This window comes from Oncorhynchus nerka, unplaced genomic scaffold, assembly GCF_034236695.1.
Source record: "Oncorhynchus nerka isolate Pitt River unplaced genomic scaffold, Oner_Uvic_2.0 unplaced_scaffold_687, whole genome shotgun sequence".
In the NCBI taxonomy this organism is placed as follows: domain Eukaryota; kingdom Metazoa; phylum Chordata; class Actinopteri; order Salmoniformes; family Salmonidae; genus Oncorhynchus; species Oncorhynchus nerka.
In genome coordinates this window covers 388217-410037 of record NW_027040476.1, presented here as the reverse complement: position 1 = coordinate 410037, position 21821 = coordinate 388217, and the positions used below count along the sequence as shown (strand labels likewise).

The window sequence follows — 21821 nt, the reverse complement described above, 5'->3', positions numbered from 1 at the left end:
GTAAATTCCCCCTCATCACATTCTCTATACACAAAAACACACAAATTGATTTGTTTTTTTTTACACAATATACTAATCTTATTTTGTTCCTCATTTTTGCTATGTACTGTACATTGGTATCTAATGTGCAAATTAATAATTTAAGTTGTGTAAAACTCTCAAATGAATACAAAATCATATTTTTTACATTTTAAATGGTGAGAGTCCATGAACCAGGTACATAAAAAGGATCCCAAACTGCATTATATTCAGGAGTGTTTTGAAGAGCGTTCTCTCTCTCTCTCTCTATATATATATTTAACATCTTTGGCCAGGAGATTTCATGTTCTTTTGTCGTTGTAATGAACGTTAAGATATTCAAATGTGAAAAAACCTAATGGTAGCAAACACCACAGAGCACCTGTAGAATAACAACTAAGATAATCAACTGCTGATGAAAACGCATTCGGTTTATCTAAGACGTTTAGAATGTAGAGGAAAACATTAAATAAAACCTTTTTTGAGGCAGACCAATCAAACTAGCACTGGAAACAGTATCCCTGCCCTCGCTGTGGTAAGGAGTACGATTCATTAAAACCAATTAGATTTAGTTGTTGTATCGTTTATACCGGGTAATCAATGTGAGGAGGGCACACGGCAAATTTAACTTACAAAGTGCAGTTTTCACCACACGAAACGGTTATTTTCCTTGGTGTGGGTTTGTTTGCAGTTGACTGAATATCCGGCCTGTTGTCGTCTATTGTCTTTCAGCTGCACCAGAGGATTTGAACTCTCTACTGAAGCCAACATGAGTTGCCTAGACAACAGATTTGAACTCTCTACTGAAGCCAACATGAGTTGCCTAGACAACAGATTTGAACTCTCTACTGAAGCCAACATGAGTTGCCTAGACAACAGATTTGAACTCTCTACTGAAGCCAACATGAGTTGCCTAGACAACAGATTTGAACTCTCTACTGAAGCCAACATGAGTTGCCTAGACAACAGATTTGAACTCTCTACTGAAGCCAACATGAGTTGCCTAGACAACAGATTTGAACTCTCTACTGAAGCCAACATGAGTTGCCTAGACAACAGATTTGAACTCTCTACTGAAGCCAACATGAGTTGCATAGACAACAGAAAGGGTTCACAGTGAGTTGCCATTAGGACAATTATTGATTAAAAAATAAAACAAAACGTTGAAGTTACTAACGCATTGCTTTGAGAAGTTTGTTTTTAAAGTTGGTTGAAGATTTTAAGATCAAAACAGTACGTTTTAGTTAGATGTTCGATTTAAGTTTACGTTTTGAACCACTGCACAACAAAATGCAATTGCTATTTTTATGTGTACTGTATCTGCCTGAAATTATATCTTAGTTTGCCATTCAAGTTGTGGGCAAAAAAACACAAGACATTTCTCCATAATACTAACCAAAATTGAAGTTGAACCAATTTTTTTTTAACGAACAAAGTTATAAATTCCTGCTGGCAAAGATGTTAAGTGGACAGAGATCTACCCTTCTTGTCATCAAGTAGTTGTGTCCTTTACAGTAGCCTCCTGTACTGTACACTGAGACAGAAGAAGTGACAGGAATCAAACGTTTCAAACAGAGCAGGCGATCAACAGGCTCTGAGCATGTCTGTCTGTCTGTCTGTCTGTCTGGATGTCCCAACGGCCACAGACAGTCTATTGAGTAGAACCTGCTCTATCGCCTTCTCTATGGACACAGTTCTGTCTGTCTGTCTGTTGTGTTGCGTTGTCAGCAGCTGGGGTTTGCAGTACCTGTCGTGCGATAGATAGCACACCAGGCTATAGAGTAGCAGCACCTCTGGCTGGCGCGCTACCAGGGGCTACCCAGGCCTACTGAGAGCCTTGGCCTCCCTCTCCTTGTGTTTCAGATCCTCCTTGAAGCAGTAGGAACAGTAGTTATCTGTCTCCGGGCGACCGTAGAAGGAGCACTTCTCCCTCTTGCATCTCCTCTGCTGCAGGCAGTACACCAGGCAACCCCACCGGCGCTACCGATCTGACTTTGACCTTGTCGGACCCCGAACCCGTCCTGGTGACCCTACTGCTCCCCCAGGTCTGAGTTACGCGGCGTCGGCGAACTCCAGACAGTCCTGTATGTGGCTAGCGTTGAAGCCGTTGGTATAGGTATGGGACTTGTGCTCCCAGGCATGTTGTAGGGCTCCGTGGTGCCTGGGACCCCCCTGGGTGTGGCTGACCCCGGCGCCCAAACGGACCCCAGACAGGCGGGCTGGAGAGTAGCTCTGGGAGGACAGAGAGCGGTTCTGCTGGGGGTAAGTGGCACAGGTCTTCAGGGTGCCCACCAGAGGAGGCTTGTAGCTGGGCTGGGGGTCGTCCCGGCTGGAAGCTGGGTGCCTGGAGGGCCTGGAGGTTGACGTCTCTCAGCTGGATGATACTGGACCTCTGGATGGGAGGGGTATGGCTGTAGTGGGCTGACACTGGGACTGTAGTTGGGACGGGCCTGGGGACAGGGGGACGGACCCGGTCTCCTGGTAGCACCGTTGCTGGGGGAGGAGTTGGGGAGGGGCTGTGGCGGCCCTGCATCTTCAGGGCAATCTGTGGGGGTGTGAGGGGTATGGCTTTGGTGGTGTCTGGCTGGGGAAGAGATGAAGTCCTGGGAAGGGGAGTAGGAGGAGGAGGGCAGGAGGGAGGAGGAGGAGGGTGCGGTGTCTCGCTCTCTCCTCTCTCCCTTTCTCTCTCTCTCTCTCTCTCTCTCCCTCTCTCCTCCTTCTCTCTCTCCCTTTCTCTCTCTCTCTCTCCCTCTCTCTCTCCTCTCTCTCTCCCTCTCTCCCCCTCTCCTTTTCTCTCTCTCTTTCCTTCTCCCTCTCTCTCCCGGTGAGGGGCGCTCTCCTGCTCTGGTTTCTTCAGGGCGTTGGAGGCCCGTTGGTCATAGTAGTCGTGGTTGTAGAGTTTGCTGCAGGTTTCTTCTCTCCTTCCTTCCTCCTGGTCTCCTGCTCGGCAGAGAAGCGCTCCTGAGCGGAGGTCAGGTAGAAGGAGATCATCTCCTCGTGGAACTGGTGGCGATGGGAGGTGAGGAGAAGGCCGGCGAAGATGAACTTCCTCGCCCTGCATGGCGGCTCTCAGTATGTTGAGGCTCAGCTTGACGTCTGTGCTGTACTTCCAGTGCTCCGACAGGGCCTTGTCCCCACCAGCCTGGCCAGGAGACCCCCTGTCCCTGTCCCGTTCCCGGGAGGAGAGGGGGCACGCCTGGGGGACGCTCGGTGGGAGACGGGCTGGTGGTCTTGTCCGAGGAGAAGGACGTACTCGCAGACTGGCCCTCCTTCTCTCCTCCTCCTCCATCCTTCCGGGCTTTTCCTTCCTTTTTCTCCTTCTTCTTCTCTACGTTATTCTCTGTCCCTCCTCCATTGCCGCCGCCCCCTCCTCCGCTTACGCCCCCATTCCTCCGTTGTTCCGGCCGTTGCCTCCAGAGTTGGAGCGGTTGATCTTTCCGTGGACCAGCCCTCCCAGACCTCCCATGTTCTTCTTCAGCTTGATACCAAGTGTTTTGCTGAAGCTGCCTAGCTTGTTGGCCACAGAGTCCGTCCTGGTCTTGTCCTTGTCTTTACGCTGTTGCTGCCTCTCCGTCTTCTCCTTGGGATCCTTTGTCCTTGTCCTTTGCAGAGACCTTGCCGTTGTTGACGTTGGAGTTGCTGCAGACGGAGTCTCGGTCGGAGTCCATGGAGTCGGCTAGAGACTGACGTCGTCGCCCCGGGACGCCGTGGAGACTCGGCTGGGCCAGGGGAGCCTGGAGAGAGAGAGAGGGGAGGGAGAGGAAGCACCATCAGTAAATGATGTTGACCTGTCTAATCTACTCCATTTCAAGACTATGACATCAAATCGTAGTTTGCTTTATTCCTTGTACAGTAAGGTGCTGGGAGCTGGCAGTACAACACGGATGCAGAACAACCTATCAAATCTATTCACAACAACTATTTGCTGGCATTAGCCAATCAATGGGGAGCTGGCAGTACAACACGAATGCAGAACAACCTATCAAATTCATTCACAACAATTATTTGCTGGCATTAGCCAATCAATGTGGAAGAGAAAGAGGAGAGGTACCCTGGTCTCAGATGGTATCCTGATCCATGTTACGTTCATGTAGTTATGCAGCAGGTTCAGTTTGGCTTCCAGAGACAGGATTAAACTGAGGGAGAAAGGTTACGAACATTAGATAGCAACAGTAAATCTGGATTATAAATGCTACGCTTTTTTGAAGAAATATAAACTCAGCAAAAAAAAGAAACGTCCCTTTTTCAGGATTCTGTCTTTCAAAGATAATTAGTACAAATCCAAATAAGTTCACAGATCTTCATTGTAAAGGGTTTAAACACTGTTTTCCATGCTTGTTCAATGAACCGTAAACAATGAATGGACCTGTGGAAAGGTCGTCAAGACACTAACGACTTACGGTAGGCAATTAAGATCACAGTTCTGAAAACTTAGGACACTAAAGAGGCCTTTCTACTGACTCTGAAAAACACCAAAAGAAAGATGCCCAGGTCCCTGCTCATCTGCGTGAACGTGCCTTTAGGCATGCTGCAAGGAGGCATGAGGACTGCAGATGTGGCCAGGGCAATAAATTGCAATGTCCGTACTGTGAGACACCTAAGACAGCTCTACAGGGAGACAGGACGGACAGCTGATCGTCCCTCGCAGTGGCAGACCACGTGAAACAACACCTGCACAGGATCGGTACATCCAAGAATCACACCTGCGGGACAGGTACAGGATGGCAACAACAACTGCCTGAGTTACACCAGGAACGCACAATCCCTCCATCAGTGCTCAGTCTGTCCGCAATAGGCTGAGAGAGGCTGGACTGAGGGCTTGTAGGCCTGTTGTAAGGCAGGTCCACACCAGACAACACCGGCAACAACGTCGCCTATGGGCACAAACCCACCGTCGCTGGACCAGACAGGACTGGCAAAAAGTGCTCTTCACTGACGAGTCTCGGTTTCGCGTTATCGTTGAAGGAATGAGCGTTACACCGAGGCCTGTACTCTGGAGCGGGATCGATTTGGAGGTGGAGGGGCCGTCATGGTCTGGGGGCGGTGTGTCACAGCATCATCGGACTGAGCTTGTTGTCATTGCAGACAATCTCAACGCTGTGTGTTACAGGAAGACATCCTCCTCCCTCATGTGGGAACCCTTCCTGCAGGCTCATCCTGACATGACCCTCCAGCATGACAATGCCACCAGCCATACTGCTCGTTCTGTGCGTGATTTCCTGCAAGACCGGAATGTCATTGTTCTGCCATGGCCAGCGAAGAGCCTAGATCTCAATCCCATTGAGCACGTCTGGGACCTGTTGGATCGGAGGGTGAGGGCTAGGGCCATTCCCCCCCAGAAATGTCCGGGAACTTGCAGGTGCCTTGGTGGAAGAGTGGGGTAACATCTCACAGCAAGAACGGGCAAATCTGGTGCAGTCCATGGTCTCGGCGTCTGTGGAACTTGTTTAGTCTCAGTTGTTGAATCTTGTTATGTTCATACAAATATTTACACATGTTAAGTTTGCTTGAAAATAAACGAGTTGCTGAGTTTATTTAGCAAATGAATTAAAATTGAACACTACAGCAGCACAGTTAGCTGACTTGATTGACCAGGGCCCTATAACGTTCTGATTGACCAGGCCCTATAACGTCTGATTGACCAGGGCCCTATAACGTTCTGATTGACCAGGGCCCTATAACGTTCTGATTGACCAGGGCCCTATAACGTTCTGATTGACCAGGGCCCTATAACGTTTGATTGACCAGGGCCCTATAATGTTCTGATTGACCAGGGCCCATAACGCCTGATTGACCAGGGCCCTATAACGCTTCTGATTGACCAGGGCCCTATAACGCTCTGATTGACCAGGGCCCTAACGCTCTGATTGACCAACCCTAACGCTCTGATTGACCAGGGCCTATAACGTTCTGATTGACCAGGCCCTATAACGCTTCTGATTGACCAGGGCATCTATAACGCTCTGATTGACCAGGGCCCTATAACGTTCTGATTGACCAGGGCATCTATAACGCCTGATTGACCAGGGCCCTATAACGTTCTGATTGACCAGGGCCCCATAACGTTCTGATTGACCAGGGCCCTATAACGTTCTGATTGACCAGGCCCTATAACGCTCTGATTGACCAGGGCCCCCATAACGCTCTGATTGAAGGGCCTGATAACGTTCTGATTGACCAACGCTCTGATTGACCAGGGCCCTATAACTTCCAGTTTTGTCTGATTGACCAGGGCCCTAAAACTTCCAGTTTTGTCTGGTTGACCAGGGCCCTACACCTTCCTGTTTTGTCTGGTTGACCAGGGCCCTAAAACGTCCTGTTTTGTCTGATTGACCAGGGCCCTACACCTTCCTGTTTTGTCTGATTGACCAGGGCCCTACACCTTCCTGTTTTGTCTTGTTGACCAGGGCCCCTACACCTTCCTGTTTTGTCTGGTTGACCAGGGCCCCTACACCTTCCTGTTTTGTCTTGTTGACCAGGGCCCCTACACCTTCCTGTTTTGTCTGGTTGACCAGGGCCCTACAACTTCCTGTTTTGTCTTGTTGACCAGGGCCCCTACACCTTCCTGTTTTGTCTGGTTGACCAGGGCCCTACACCTTCCTGTTTTGTCTTGTTGACCAGGGCCCCTACACCTTCCTGTTTTGTCTGGTTGACCAGGGCCCTACACCTTCACCTTCCTGTTTTGTCTTGTTGACCAGGGCCCCTACACCTTCCTGTTTTGTCTTGGTTGACCAGGGCCCCTACACCTTTCCTGTTTTGTCTGGTTGACCAGGGCCCCTACACCTTCCTGTTTTGTCTGATTGACCAGTTTTGTCTGCCAGGCTCTACACCTTCCTGTTTTGTCTTGACTAGGGCCCTACACCTTCCTGTTTGTCTGCTGACCAGGGCCCTACACCTTCCTGTTTTGTCTTGTTGACCAGGGCCCCTACACCTTCCTGTTTTGTCTGGTTGACCAGGGCCCTAGTTTTGTCTTGTTGACCAGGGCCCCACCTTCCTGTTTTGTCTTGCTGACCAGGGACCCTACACCTTCTTGTTTTGTCTTGTTGACCAGGGCCCCTACACCTTCCTGTTTTGTCTTGTTGACCAGGCCCCTACACCTTCCTGTTTTGTCTGGTTATGACAGGGCCCCTACACCTTCCTGTTTTGTCTTGTTGACCAGGTCTGCCCCACACCTTCCTGTTTTGTCTTGTTGACCAGGGCCCCTACACCTTCCTGTTTTGTCTTGCTGACCAGGGACCCTACACCTTCTTGTTTTGTCTTGCTGACCAGGGCCCCTACACCTTCCTGTTTTGTCTTGCTGACCAGGGCCCCTACACCTTCCTGTTTTGTCTTGACCAGGGCCCTACACCTTCCTGTTTTGTCTTGTTGACAGGGCCCCTGCACCTTCCTGTTTTGTCTTGTTGACCAGGGCCCCTACACCTTCCTGTTTTGTCTGATTGACCAGGGCCCACCTTCCTGTTTGTCTGAACGTTCTATTTTGTCTTGCAGTGGAATACACTGGAAACTTACTTGACAAAGTAAATGGACAGAGTTATTTACATATTGTCAGCTGCTGCCAGAGAACCCAGCTGCTCCAAGGAGAAGGACCATAAAGACCTCAGTTGCAACCGAGGCAAGGCTCCATTGCATCATTGTAGTGCCTTTAACTCCACTAGAAACTTATTTTTAAAATCTTAAAACTGTCTTTTAGATAGAAAAGTAAATAGCAAAAAAGACAGAGCTCTAACTTCACAAACACCTTCAGAGTCTGTAACTTCACAAACACCTTCAGACAGTGCTCCATGACAGACAGTCAGTGCTCCATGACAGGCAGACAGTGCTCCATGACAGGCAGACAGACAGTGCTCCAAGACAGGCAGACAGTGCTCCATGACAGACAGTCAGTGCTCCATGACAGACAGTCAGTGCTCCATGACAGACAGTCAGTGCTCCATGACAGACAGACAGTGCTCCATGACAGACAGACAGACAGTGCGCCATGACAGGCAGACAGACAGTGCTCCATGACAGGCAGACAGACGGTGCTCCAAGACAGGCAGACAGTGCTCCATGACAGACAGTCAGTGCTCCATGACAGACAGTCAGTGCTCCATGACAGACAGTCAGTGCTCCATGACAGAAAGACAGACAGTGCTCCATGACAGGCAGACAGACAGTGCTCCAAGACAGGCAGACAGACAGTGCTCCATGACAGACAGACAGACAGACAGTGCTCCATGACAGACAGACAGACAGCCAGACAGTGCTTCATGACAGACAGACAGTGCTCCAAGACAGGCAGACAGTGCTCCATGACAGACAGTCAGTGCTCCATGACAGGCAGACAGTGCTCCATGACAGACAGTGTTCCATGACAGACAGACAGTGCTCCATGACAGATAGACAGTGCTCCATGACAGACAGACAGTGCTCCATGACAGACAGACAGTGCTCCATGACAGGCAGACGTGCTCCATGACAGACAGACAGTGCTCCATGACAGGCAGACAGACAGTGCTCCATGACAGACAGACAGTGCTCCATGACAGACAGACAGTGCTCCATGACAGACAGACAGTGTTCCATGACAGGCAGACAGACAGTGTGCCATGACAGACAGACAGTGCTCCAAGACAGACAGACAGACAGTGCTCCAAGACAGACAGACAGACAGTGCTCCAAGACAGACAGACAGACAGTGCTCCAAGACAGACAGACAGACAGTGCTCCATGACAGACAGACAGTGCTCCATGACAGACAGACAGACAGACAGACAGACAGACAGTGCTCCATGACAGACAGACAGTGCTCCATGACAGACAGACAGACAGACAGACAGTGCTCCACGACAGGCAGACAGACAGTGCTCCATGACAGACAGACAGTGCTCCATGACAGACAGACAGACAGACAGACAGACAGACAGACAGACAGTGCTCCCACGACAGGTAGACAGTGTTCCATGTGATTATGCCATTCAGATCAGAGTTGAGATCCTCTGTGTAAAGCAGCGCTATAGAAGATAATGATGTACGACGCCTAGAGATAATGACTCTATGATTAGAGGATCTCCTCTCTCCCTATGATTAGAGGGGGACTCCTCTCCTATGATTAGAGGATCTCCTCTCCTCCTATGATTAGAGGGGATCTCCTCTCCTCCTTTCTATGATTAGAGGGGATCTCCTCCTCCTATGATTAGAGGGGATCTCATATCCTCCTTTCTATGATTAGAGGATCTCCTCTCCTCCTTTCTATGATTAGAGGGGGATCTCCTCTCCTCCTATGATTAGAGGGGGATCTCATATCCTCCTTTCTATGATTAGAGGGGGATCTCATATCCTCCTTTCTATGATTAGAGGGGGATCTCATATCCTCCTTTCTATGATTAGAGGGGGATCTCCTCTCCTCCTTTCTGTCTTTGTTTTTCTCACTTCTCCTCTGTATTTACTGTCCTCCCACAGAGAGGAAGCAGGGCTTTAACTGTCCCCTCCACCCTACTACCCCCTCCACCTCTACTACCCTCCACCCCTCTACTACCCCTCCACCCCTACTACCGCCTCCACCTCTACTACCCCCTCCACCCCTACTACCCACTCCCACCTCTACTACCCCCTCCACCCCCTACGACCCCCTCCACCTCTACTACCCTCCACCCCTACTACCCCCTCCACCACCACCACCTGTTTGTCGTTTGTTGTACCTAACTCACTTGGCTAGCTTGATGTTGTCGTTGTGGTCTCGGCTCCACTCCCAGTCCTTCCCAGGGTCCGTAGCGAAGTGGAGATAGCAGCTTGTGTTCTGAGTCGGTCAGCGGGATCACAGCTGGAAAACACAGATCAGATCAGATAAGCAGGGTACAAACACACAGCCAGGTAACCATACAGCACACAGCCAGGTAACCATACAGCACACAGACAGGTAACCACACAGCACACAGCCAGGTAACCACACAGCACACAGCCAGGTAACCATACAGCACACACAGCCAGGTAACCACACAGACAGGTAACCATACAGCACACAGCCAGGTAACCATACAACACACAGCCAGGTAACCACACAGACAGGTAACCATACAGACAGGTAAACACACAGCCAGGTAATCATACAGCACACAGACAGGTAACCGCACAGACAGGTAACCACAGAGCACACAGCCAGGTAACCACACAGCCAGATAACCACACAGCACACAGCCAGGTAACCATACAGCACACAGACAGGTAACCACACAGCCAGCTAACCACACAGCACACAGACAGGTAACCATACAGCACAATGACAGGTAACCACACAGCCAGGTAACCACACAACACACAGCCAGGTAACCACACAGCCAGGTAACCACACAGCCAAGTAACCACACAGCCTGGTAACCACACAGCCAGGTAACCACACAGCCAGGTAACCACACAGCACACAGGCAGGTAACCACACAGACAGGTAACCACACAGCACACAGCCAGGTAACCACACAGCCAGGTAACCACACAGCACACAGGCAGGTAACCACACAGCACACAGCCATGTAACCACACAACACACAGCCAGGTAACCACACAACACACAGCCAGGTAACCACACAACCAGGAAATCACACAGCCAGGTAACCACACAGCCAAGTAACCACACAGCCAAGTAACCATACAGCACACAGACAGGTAACCACACAGCCAAGTAACCACACAGCACACAGACAGGTAACCACACAGCACACAGACAGGTAACCACACAGCCAGGTAACCACACAGCACACAGACAGGTAAACACACAGCCAGGTAACCACACAGCACACAGCCAGGTAACCACACAACCAGGAAACCACACAGCCAGGTAACCACACAGCCAAGTAACCACACAGCCAAGTAACCACACAGCACACAGACAGGTAACCACACAGCCAGGTAACCACACAGCACACAGACAGGTAAACACACAGACAGGTAACCACACAGTCTAGGTAAGATAAGCAGAGCCTCTATTGACCAGGAGGACAATAGAGGACAATTGATTCGGTTTTGAAAGTTGCCACAGACCCATTAATCACAGTAAACCCGGCTCATAAAGTCATGGTTAGATGAGCTCTGTTGTTCCACTGCGTAAAACTTTCATCCTTCTATTGGTATCATCTTCCACGTGACACTTTTGATGCCAAGAGGGCCTTTTTTCTCCTTTTCTTCTTCAGCCAAACATGTAAAACAACGGATGTGGCTGAGAAGCACCTACGCTGACATTACAGGGAGTGTGTTGTGTGGGTGGATGTTCACACACCATAATAACACTGTCTAGAGAGAGATAGATGAGTCTCTGTCACGAGGGTCTGATGCCTCTCTCTCTCTCTCTCTCTCTCTCTCTCTCTCTCTCTCTCTCTCTCTGTCTGTCTCTCTCTCTCTCTCTCTCTCTCTCTTTGTTAGTGGGCGGATCAGCTTTAATAGTGCAGATAGATTGTAGCTTCCACCAATATAATTGTCTGCATCACTTCCAATATATATTCTTTTGCAAATATATAATATATATTATATATTATATGTAAACTCAACAAAAAAAGAAACGTCCCCCGTTTTCAGGACCCTGTCTTTCAAAGATAATTTGTAAAAATAGAAATAAGTTCACAGATCTTCATTGTAAAGGGTTTAAACACTGTTTCCCATCATTATTCAATGAACCCAGTAAACAATTAATGGACCTGTGGAAAGGTCGTCAAGACACTAACGACTTACAGACGGTAGGCAATTAAGATCACAGTTATGAAAACTTAGGACACTAAAGAGGCCTTTCTACTGACTCTGAAAAACACCAAAAGAAAGAAGCCCAGGGTTCCTGCTCATCTGTGTGAACGTGCCTTAGGCATGCTGCAAGGAGGCATGAGGACTGCAGATGTGGCCAGGTAATAAATTGCAATGTCCGTATTATGTGAGACACCTAAGACAGCGCTACAGGAGACAGGACGGACAGTTGATCGTCCTCGCAGTGGCAGACCACGTGTAACAACACCTGCACAGGATCGGTACATCCAAGAATCACACCTGCGGGACAGGTACAGGATGGCAACAACAGCTGCCCGAGTTACACCAGTAACGCACAATCCCTTCATCAGTGCTCAGACTGTCCGCAATAGGCTGATAGAGGCTGGACTGAGGGCTTGTAGATCTGTTGTAAGGCAGGTCCTCACCAGACAGGACTGGCAAAAGTGCTCTTCACTGACGAGTTGCGGTTTGTCTCACCAGGGGTGATAGTCGGATTCGTTTATCGTTGAAGGAATGAGCGTTACACCGAGGCCTGTACTCATCATCGGACTGAGCTTGTTGTCATTGCAGGCAATATCAACGCGGTGCATTACAGGGAAGACATCCTCCTCCCTCATGTGGTACCCTTCCTGCAGGCTCATCCTGACATGACCCTCCAGCATGACAATGCCACCAGCCATACTGCTCGTTCTGTGCATGATTTGATCAGTGTTCTGCCATGACCTGTTGGATCAGCGGGTGAGGGCCTCGAAATGTCCGGGAACTTGCAGGTGCCTTGGTGGAAGAGTTGGGTAACATCTCACAGCAAGAACTGGCAAATCTGGTGCAGTCCGTGAGGAGGAGACTTAATGCAGCTGGTGGCCACACCAGATACTGACTGTTACTTTTGATTTTGACCCTTTGTTCAGGGACACATTATTCCATTTCTGTTAGTCACATGTCTGTGGAACTTGTTCAGTTTATGTCTCAGTTGTTGAATCTTGTTATGTTCATACAAATATTTACACATGTTAAGTTTGCTGAAAATAAACGCAGTTGACAGTTGAGAGGATGATTTTTTGCTGAGTTTACATACACACATACACGTATAAATACATACATTTACACACACACACACACACACACACACACACACACACACATTTTTGTATATATATTTCCGTTATTCCAAACCTACCACCCCTCCCCGAACTGGAGTAAACAACAGGCCTGTATGTCCAGCTTATTCATACTATATACATTTTATGGACAAAATCTATTTTACACCATCCAGTCCCATCCTTCAGATCCATTCAACCCCTCCCATCTATCTCTAACACCATCCAGTCCCATCCTTCAGCTCCAATCAACCACTCCCATCTATCTCTTAACACCATCCAGTCCCATCCTTCAGCTCCTCAACCCTCCCATCCAGTCCCACCCTTCAGCTCCATTCAACCCCTCCCATCTATCTCTTAACACCATCCAGTCCAGCTCCATTCAACCCTCCCATCTATCTCTTAACACCATCCAGTCCCATCCTTCAGCTCCCCTCAACCCTCCCATCCAGTCCCATCCTTCAGCTCCAATCAACCACTCCCATCTATCTCTTAACACCATCCAGTCCCATCCTTCAGATCCATTCAACCCCTCCCATCTATCTCTTAACACCATCCAGTCCCATCCTTCAGCTCCAATCAACCACTCCCATCTATCTCTTAACACCATCCAGTCCCATCCTTCAGCTCCCCTCAACCCCTCCCATCCAGTCCCACCCTTCAGCTCCATTCAACCCTCCCATCTATCTCTTAACACCATCCAGTCCCAGCTCCATTCAACCCTCCCATCTATCTCTTAACACCATCCAGTCCCATCCTTCAGCTCCCCTCAACCCTCCCATCCAGTCCCATCCTTCAGCTCCAATCAACCACTCCCATCTATCTCTTAACACCATCCAGTCCCATCCCTTCAGCTCCCCTCAACCCCCCCATCCAGTCCCACCCCTTCAGCTCCATTCAACCCCTCCCATCTATCTCTTAACACCCATCCAGTCCCTTCAGCTCTATTCAACCCCTCCCATCTATCTCTGAACACCATCCAGTCCCATCCTTCAGCTCCATTCAACCCTCCCATCTATCTCTGAATACCATCCAGTCCCATCCTTCAGCTCCATTCAACCCCTCCCATCTATCTCTGAACACCATCCAGTCCCATCCTTCAGCTCCATTCAACCCCTCCCATCTATCTCTCAACACCATCCAGTCCCACCCTTCAGCTCCATTCAACCCCTCCCATCTATCTCTTAACACCATCCAGTCCCATCTTCATTCAACCCCTCCCATCTATCTCTTAACACCATCCAGTCCCATCTTCATTCAACCCCTCTCATCTATCTCTTAACACCATCCAGTCCCATCCTTCAGCTCCATATCTCTTAACACCGAACATATTGGATTTCTATTTGCCATATATTTTTTCAACTGTGCTGTGATGTTTCACAAATTTTCTGAACCTTTCTATTCTCATTGTTTCTAGAGATTGTAAATGAAAAAAAATATATATATTTTTACACCTTTTTCACCCCAATTTCGTGGTATCCAAATGTTGTTTTAGTAGCTACTATCTTGTCTCATCGCTACACCACCTCCCGTACGGCTCGGGAGAGACGAAGGTTGAAAGTCATCGTCCTCCGAAACACAACCCAACTAAGCGCACACTGCTTCTTAACACAGCGCATCCAAACCGGATTTTTTTACTAAAAGCATTATTATACTATTGGATTGACTATGACGTTCAGATCACCCAGTAGTGCCGTCTGCAGAGTTAGCGCCTGGTAAATGTTGCAAATCTTCAGCCATTCCTGAACCTGCGACCAGAAACAAGCTACATATGGACAGTATTAAAACAAAAATCGAATGATTCAGACTAGTCTACCTGCCGCCCCTCTACTCTAACCACTAGTCTACCTGCCGCCCTCCACTCTAACCACTAGTCTACCTGCCGCCCCTCCACTCTAACCACTAGTCTACCTGCCGCCCCTCCACCGCTCCACTAACCACTAGTCTACCTGCCGCCCTCCACTCTAACCACTAGTCTACCCTGCCGCCCCTCCACGCCTCTAACCACTAGTCTACCTGCCGCCTCCACTCTAACCACGAGGCTACCTGCCGCCCTCCACTCTAACCACTAGTCTACCTGCCGCCCCTCCACTCTAACCACTAGTCTACCTGCCGCCCCCTCCACTCTAACCACTAGTCTACCTGCCGCCCTCCACTCTAACCACTAGTCTACCTGCCGCCCCTCCACTCTAACCACTAGTCTACCTGCCGCCCCTCCACTCTAACCACTAGTCTACCTGCCGCCGCTCCACTCTAACCACTAGTCTACCTGCCGCCCCTCCACTCTAACCACTAGTCTACCTGCCGCCCCTCCACTCTAACCACTAGGCTACCTGCCGCCACTCCACTAACCACTAGTCTACCTAACCACTAGTCTACCTGCCGCCCCTCCACTCTAACCACTAGTCTAACTGCCGCCCCTCCACTCTAACCACTAGGCTACCTGCCGCCCTCCACTCTAACCACTAGTCTACCTGCCACTAGGCTACCTCCGCTCCACTAACCACTAGTCTACCTGCCGCCCTCCACTCTAACCACTAGTCTACCTGCCGCCCTCCACTCTAAACATTAGTCCCTGCCCCTCCACTCTAACTAGTCTACCTGCTGCTAACTCTAACACTAGTCTACCTGCCGCCCCCTCCACTCTAACTCCCACTCTAACCACTAGTCTACCTGCCGTTACCTGCCGCCCCTCCACTCTAACCACTAATCTACCTGCCGCCCCTCCACTCTAACCACTAGTCTACCTGCCGCCCCTCCACTCTAACCACTAGTCTACCTGCCGCCCCTCCACTCTAAACATTAGTCTACCTGCTGCCCCACTAGTCTACCTGCCGCCCCCTCCACTCTAACCACTAGTCTACCTGCTGCCCCCACTCCACCCCTCCACTCTAACCACTAGTCTACCTGCCGCCCCTCCACTCTAACCACTAGGCTACCTAACCACTGTCTACCTGCCCCTCCACTCTAACCACTAGTCTACCTGCCGCCCCCTCCACTCTAACCATTAGTCTACCTGCCGCCCCTCCACTCTAACCACTAGTCTACCTGCCGCCCTCCCACTAGTCTACCCCGCTCCACCTAACCACTAGCCCCCCCCTCCACTCTAACCACTAGTCTACCTGCCGCCCCTCCACTCTAACCACTAGTCTACCTGCCGCCCCCCACTCTAACCACTAGTCTACCTGCCGCCCCTCCACTCTAACCACTAGTCTACCTGCTGCCCCACTCCCACCCTACCTGCCGCCCCTCCACTTCCAACCACTACCTGTCCACTCTAACCACTGTCTACCTGCCGCCCTCCCACTCTAACCACTAGGCTCCACCTAACCACTGTCTACCTGCCCTCCACTCTAACCACTAGTCTACCTGCCGTCTACCTGCCTCCCACTCTAACCACTAGTCTACCTGCCGCCCCTCCACTCTAACCACTAGTCTACCTGCCGCCCCTCCACTCTAACCACTAGTCTACCTGCCGCCCTCCACTCTAACCACTAGTCTACCTGCCGCCCCTCCACTCTAACCATTAGTCTACCTGCTGCCCCTCCACTCTAACCACTAGTCTCCACCTGCCCTGCCCCTCCACTCTAACCACTAGTCTACCTGTCTACCTGCCCCTCTCCACTCTAACCACTAGTCTACCTGCCGCCCCTCCACTCTAACCACTAGTCTACCTGCCGCCCCTCCACTCCACTAGTCTAACCACTAGTCTACCTGCCGCCCCTCCACTCTAACCATTAGTCTACCTGCTACCTGCCCCTCCACTCTAACCACTAGTCTACCTGCCGCCCCCCCACTCTAACCACTAGTCTACCTGCCGCCCCTCCACTCTAACCACTAGTCTACCTGCTGCCCCTCCGCCCCTCCACTCTAACCACTAGTCTACCTGCCGCCCCTCCACTCTAACCACTAGTCTACCTGCTGCGCCCCTCCACTCTAACCACTAGTCTACCTGCCGCCCCTCCACTCTAACCACTAGTCTACCTGCCGCCCCTCCCTCTAACCTAATCACTAGTCTACCTGCCGCCCTCCACTCTAACCACTAGTCTACCTGTCTACCTGCCGCCCTCCACTCTAACCACTAGTCTACCTGCCGCCCCTCCACCTAACCACTAGTCTACCTGCCGCCCCCACTCCACTCTAACCACTAGTCTACCTGCCGCCCTCCACTCCACTCTACCTAACCACTAGTCTACCTGCCGCCCCTCCACTCTAACCACTAGTCTACCTGCCGCCCCTCCACTCTAACCACTAGTCTACCTGCCGCCCCTCCACTCTAACCACTAGTCTACCTACTCTAACCACTAGTCTGCCCCTCTAACCACACTAGTCCCCTCCCACTCTAACCACTAGTCTACCTGCCCCTCCACTCTAACCACTAGTCTACCTGCCGCCCCTCCACTCTAACCACTAGTCTACCTGCCGCCCCTCCACTCTAACCACTAGTCTACCTGCTGCCCCTCCACTCTAACCACTAGTCTACCTGCTGCCCCTCCACTCTAACCACTAGTCTACCTGCCGCCCCTCTAACCACTAGTCTACCTGCCGCCTCCTCCACTCTAACCACTAGTCTACTAACCACTAGTCTACCTGCCGCCCCTCCACTCTAACCACTAGTCTACCTGCCGCCCCTCCACTCTAACCACTAGTCTACCTGCCGCCCTCCACCTGTCTACCCCGCTCCACTCTAACCACTAGTCTACCTGCCGCCTCCACTCTAACCACTAGTCTACCCTCCACTCTAACCACTAGTCTACCTGCCGCCCCCACTCTAACCACTAGTCTACCTGCTGCACTCTAACCACTAGTCTACCTGCCGCCCCTCCACTCCACTCCCTACTCTAACCACTAGTCTACCTGCTGCCCCTCCACTCTAACCACTAGTCTACCTGCTGCCCCTCCACTAGTCCCTCCCCCTCCACTCTAACCACTAGTCTACCTGCCGCCCCTCCACTCTAACCACTAGTCTACCTCCACTCTAACCACTAGTCTACCTGCCCCTCCCACCCCTCCACTCTAACCACTAGTCTACCTGCTGCCCCTCCACTCTAACCACTAGTCTACCTGCTGCCCCTCCACTCTAACCACTAGTCTACCTGCCTGCCCCCCTCCACTCTAACCACTAGTCTACCTGCTGCCCCTCCACTCTAACCACTAGTCTACCTGCCGCCCCTCCACTCTAACCACTAGTCTACCTGCTGCCCCTCTACCTGCTGCCCCTCCACCACTCTACCTGCCCACTAGTCTACCTGCCGCCCCTCCACTCTAACCACTAGTCTACCTGCCGCCCCTCCACTCTAACCACTAGTCTACCTGCTGCCCCTCCACTCTAACCACTAGTCTACCTGCCGCCCCTCCACTCTAACCACTAGTCTACCTGCCGCCCCCTCCACTCTAACCACTAGTCTACCTGCCGCCCTCCACTCTAACCACTAGTCTACCTGCTGCCCTCCACTCTAACCACTAGTCTACCTGCCGCCCCTCCACTCTAACCACTAGTCTACCTGCCGCCCCTCCACTCTAACAGAGGACCTGTACTAGTCTACCTGCCGCCCCTCCACTCTAACCACTAGTCTACCTGCCGCCCCTCCACTCTAACCACTAATCTACCTGCTGCCCCTCCACTCTAACCACTAGTCTACCTGCCGCCCCTCCACTCTAACCACTAGTCTACCTGCCGCCCCTCCACTCTAACCACTAGTCTACCTGCCGCCCCTCCACTCTAACCACTAGTCTACCTGCCGCCCCTCCACTCTAACCACTAGTCTTCGCAGCAAAATCAGCAGAGCTGAGAAGAGCCTGAATAACCCATGTAAATAACATTCCATTGGTTGCAAGAATTTTGTATTATAATGTAAAGAAAAAAAAATTGGCGTGTTTTTCCGTTATCGGTTCATAAACCATGTGCCATGGAATCGGTACGTCAAAAATCTCTTCCCAACTATTTTGACATTTATATGGCACGCACGGCAATTTTTTCAGTCCTTAAATGAAACTGATACACTTTTTATTTTATTTATCACAATTTTCTTTCCAAGGTTGTTGAGACAGAGGACAGGCAGTACTGTAAAAGTGTCTGTCAGACAGTCAGCGAGCTTCTGACGTTCAGGGCTGTTGCCAAAAAGATTTAGCTGTAACTCTCAGAATGTAGAGAGGAATGCAGCATCCTGTGTGTGTGTGTATGTGTGTGTGTGTGTGTGTGTGTGGGAGTGTTTACGTAAGTAGTGTGTGTGTGTCTCTGATAGAGTACAGCTGTGTTGTGCTGTGGTCTTGAGAGTTTCTCCCACAGGTCTTCAGTCTTTCTGTGTGTTTGTGTGTATTTGCGTGTGTGTGTGTGTGTGTGTGTGTGTGTGTGACGCCCTTCTGTCTTTCCTTTCACAGAAAGTTCTTCAGCACAGTTTGATCAGCCTCGAGCCTGAGACACGATGAATTACTTTACACCACAGACTGACTGAGACAATGTACTGTCAGATATAATACATCTCTCTGCACTGAGACAATGTACTATCAGATATAATACATCTCTCTGCACTGAGACAATGTACTCTCAGATATAATACATCTCTCTGCATTGAGACAATGTACTGTCAGATATAATACATCTCTCTGCACTGAGACAATGTACTATCAGATATAATACATCTCTCTGCACTGAGACAATGTACTGTCAGATATAATACATCTCTCTGCACTGAGACAATGTACTCTCAGATATAATACATCTCTCTGCACTGAGACAATGTACTGTCAGATATAATACATCTCTCTGCACTGAGACAATGTACTCTACATCTCTCTGCACTGAGACAATGTACTGTCAGATATAATACATCTCTCTGCACTGAGACAATGTACTCTACATCTCTCTGCACTGAGACAATGTACTATCAGATATAATACATCTCTCTGCACTGAGACAATGTACTCTACATCTCTCTCTGCATTGAGACAATGTACTCTCAGATATAATACATCTCTCTGCATTGAGACAATGTACTCTACATCTCTGCACTGAGACAATGTACTCTACATCTCTCTGCACTGAGACAATGTACTCTACATCTCTCTGCACTGAGACAATGTACTATCAGATATAATACATCTCTCTGCACTGAGACAATGTACTGTCAGATATAATACATCTCTCTGCACTGAGACAATGTACTATCAGATATAATACATCTCTCTGCACTGAGACAATGTACTCTCAGATATAATACATCTCTCTGCACTGAGACAATGTACTATCAGATATAATACATCTCTGCACTGAGACAATGTACTGTCAGATATAATACATCTCTCTGCACTGAGACAATGTACTGTCAGATATAATACATCTCTCTGCATTGAGATAATGTACTCTACATCTCTCTGCATTGAGACAATGTACTCTCAGATATAATACATCTCTCTGCATTGAGACAATGTACTCTACATCTCTCTGCACTGAGACAATGTACTGTCAGATATAATACATCTCTGCACTGAGACAATGTACTATCAGATATAATACATCTCTCTGCACTGAGACAATGTACTGTCAGACATAATTAGCGTTGTATATTACTGGAAACTTTCAACATGGACCAGTAAACTACCAGAACTTTGGGTATCTTTCAAGGATTTTAGGTAATCTATCACAAGACTGACCGAAAAGACAGAATACACCACATGGAAATGACAGCTACTGTGACTATATATACCCCTGGGTAATTAAGACTAAATATACCCCTGGGTAATTAAGACTAAATTACACCCTGCTGGGTAATGAAGACTATATACACCCCTGGGTAATTAAGACTAAATATACCCCTGGGTAATTAAGACTAAATATACCCTGGGTAATTAAGACTAAATACACCCCTGGGTAATGAAGACTATATACACCCCTGGGTAATTAAGACTAAATATATACCCTGGGTAATGAAGCCTAAATACACCCCTGGGTAATGAAGACTAAATACACCCCTGGGTAATGAAGACTATATATACCCTGGGTAATTAAGACTAAATATACCCCTGGGTAATGAAGCCTAAATACACCCCTGGGTAATGAAGACTAAATACACCCCTGGGTAATGAAGACTATATATACCCCTGAGTAATGTAGACTAATTACACCCCTGGGTAATGAAGACTAAATATACCCCTGGGTAATGTAGACTAAATATACCCCTGGGTAATGTTGACTATATACACCCCTGGGTAATGAAGACTATATATACCCCTGGGTAATGAAGACTAAATATACCCCTGGGTAATGAAGCCTAATGAGGTGTTTGATCTGTCAATAACCTACATGTGGTGTACTGACTGAAGGAAGCCATAATGACTGAAACGTCAATACCTTTATACTGTAAAACAAATCAGCCAAGATTTTCCCTCTTCTTTTGAAGAGAACCGCAAATAGCCTTGACATCGTCTTCTACAATGGAGAAATGTGTACCTTAGAAACTCAACTGTACTGTACTGTCAAAATGGCTGACGACCACGTGTCACACCAGATCACTGTTTCCCTTTTGGTACATGAGTCTCAACAACACATGTATCATCAACTCAACTCTCCTCTGTAGTCTGGAGTGATACACTGTACACCCGTCTGAACAAGTCTAGTCATAATAACCCTCTGACAGAGTTATGGCCTAACCTCACCTCTCAGGTCAACCAGACACGCAGGCAGTCAGCCAGGCACGCAACGCAGGCAGGCAGCACGCCTGGATTCAAACATTGTTCGTAATCATTTCAAATACCGTTTTTTTTAATGCTTGATTGAGCTTGCCTGTTGCACTAAACCCTATGTCATTATCGCAAAAGTACAAACCCCACCCATCGGCACTCCAAGCAAACACTTCAAAATATCTGAAAGATGTTGAATAGTATTTGAATCCAGGTCCAAAACAGGCTGTGTTCCTGGCTGTGTGCACCTGTTTACCATGTCAATAACAACCTGCCTGCAATGTGTCTCAGATAGTTACA

At 49.3% G+C, this 21821-nt stretch overlaps 1 pseudogene; it reads right to left on the bottom strand.

The window, feature by feature from the left end:
- Window positions 1-1477: 1477 nt before the first annotated feature.
- The window catches only part of LOC135571214 (OTU domain-containing protein 7A-like), a 48017-nt pseudogene continuing 27673 nt past the window's right edge, over window positions 1478-21821 (bottom strand).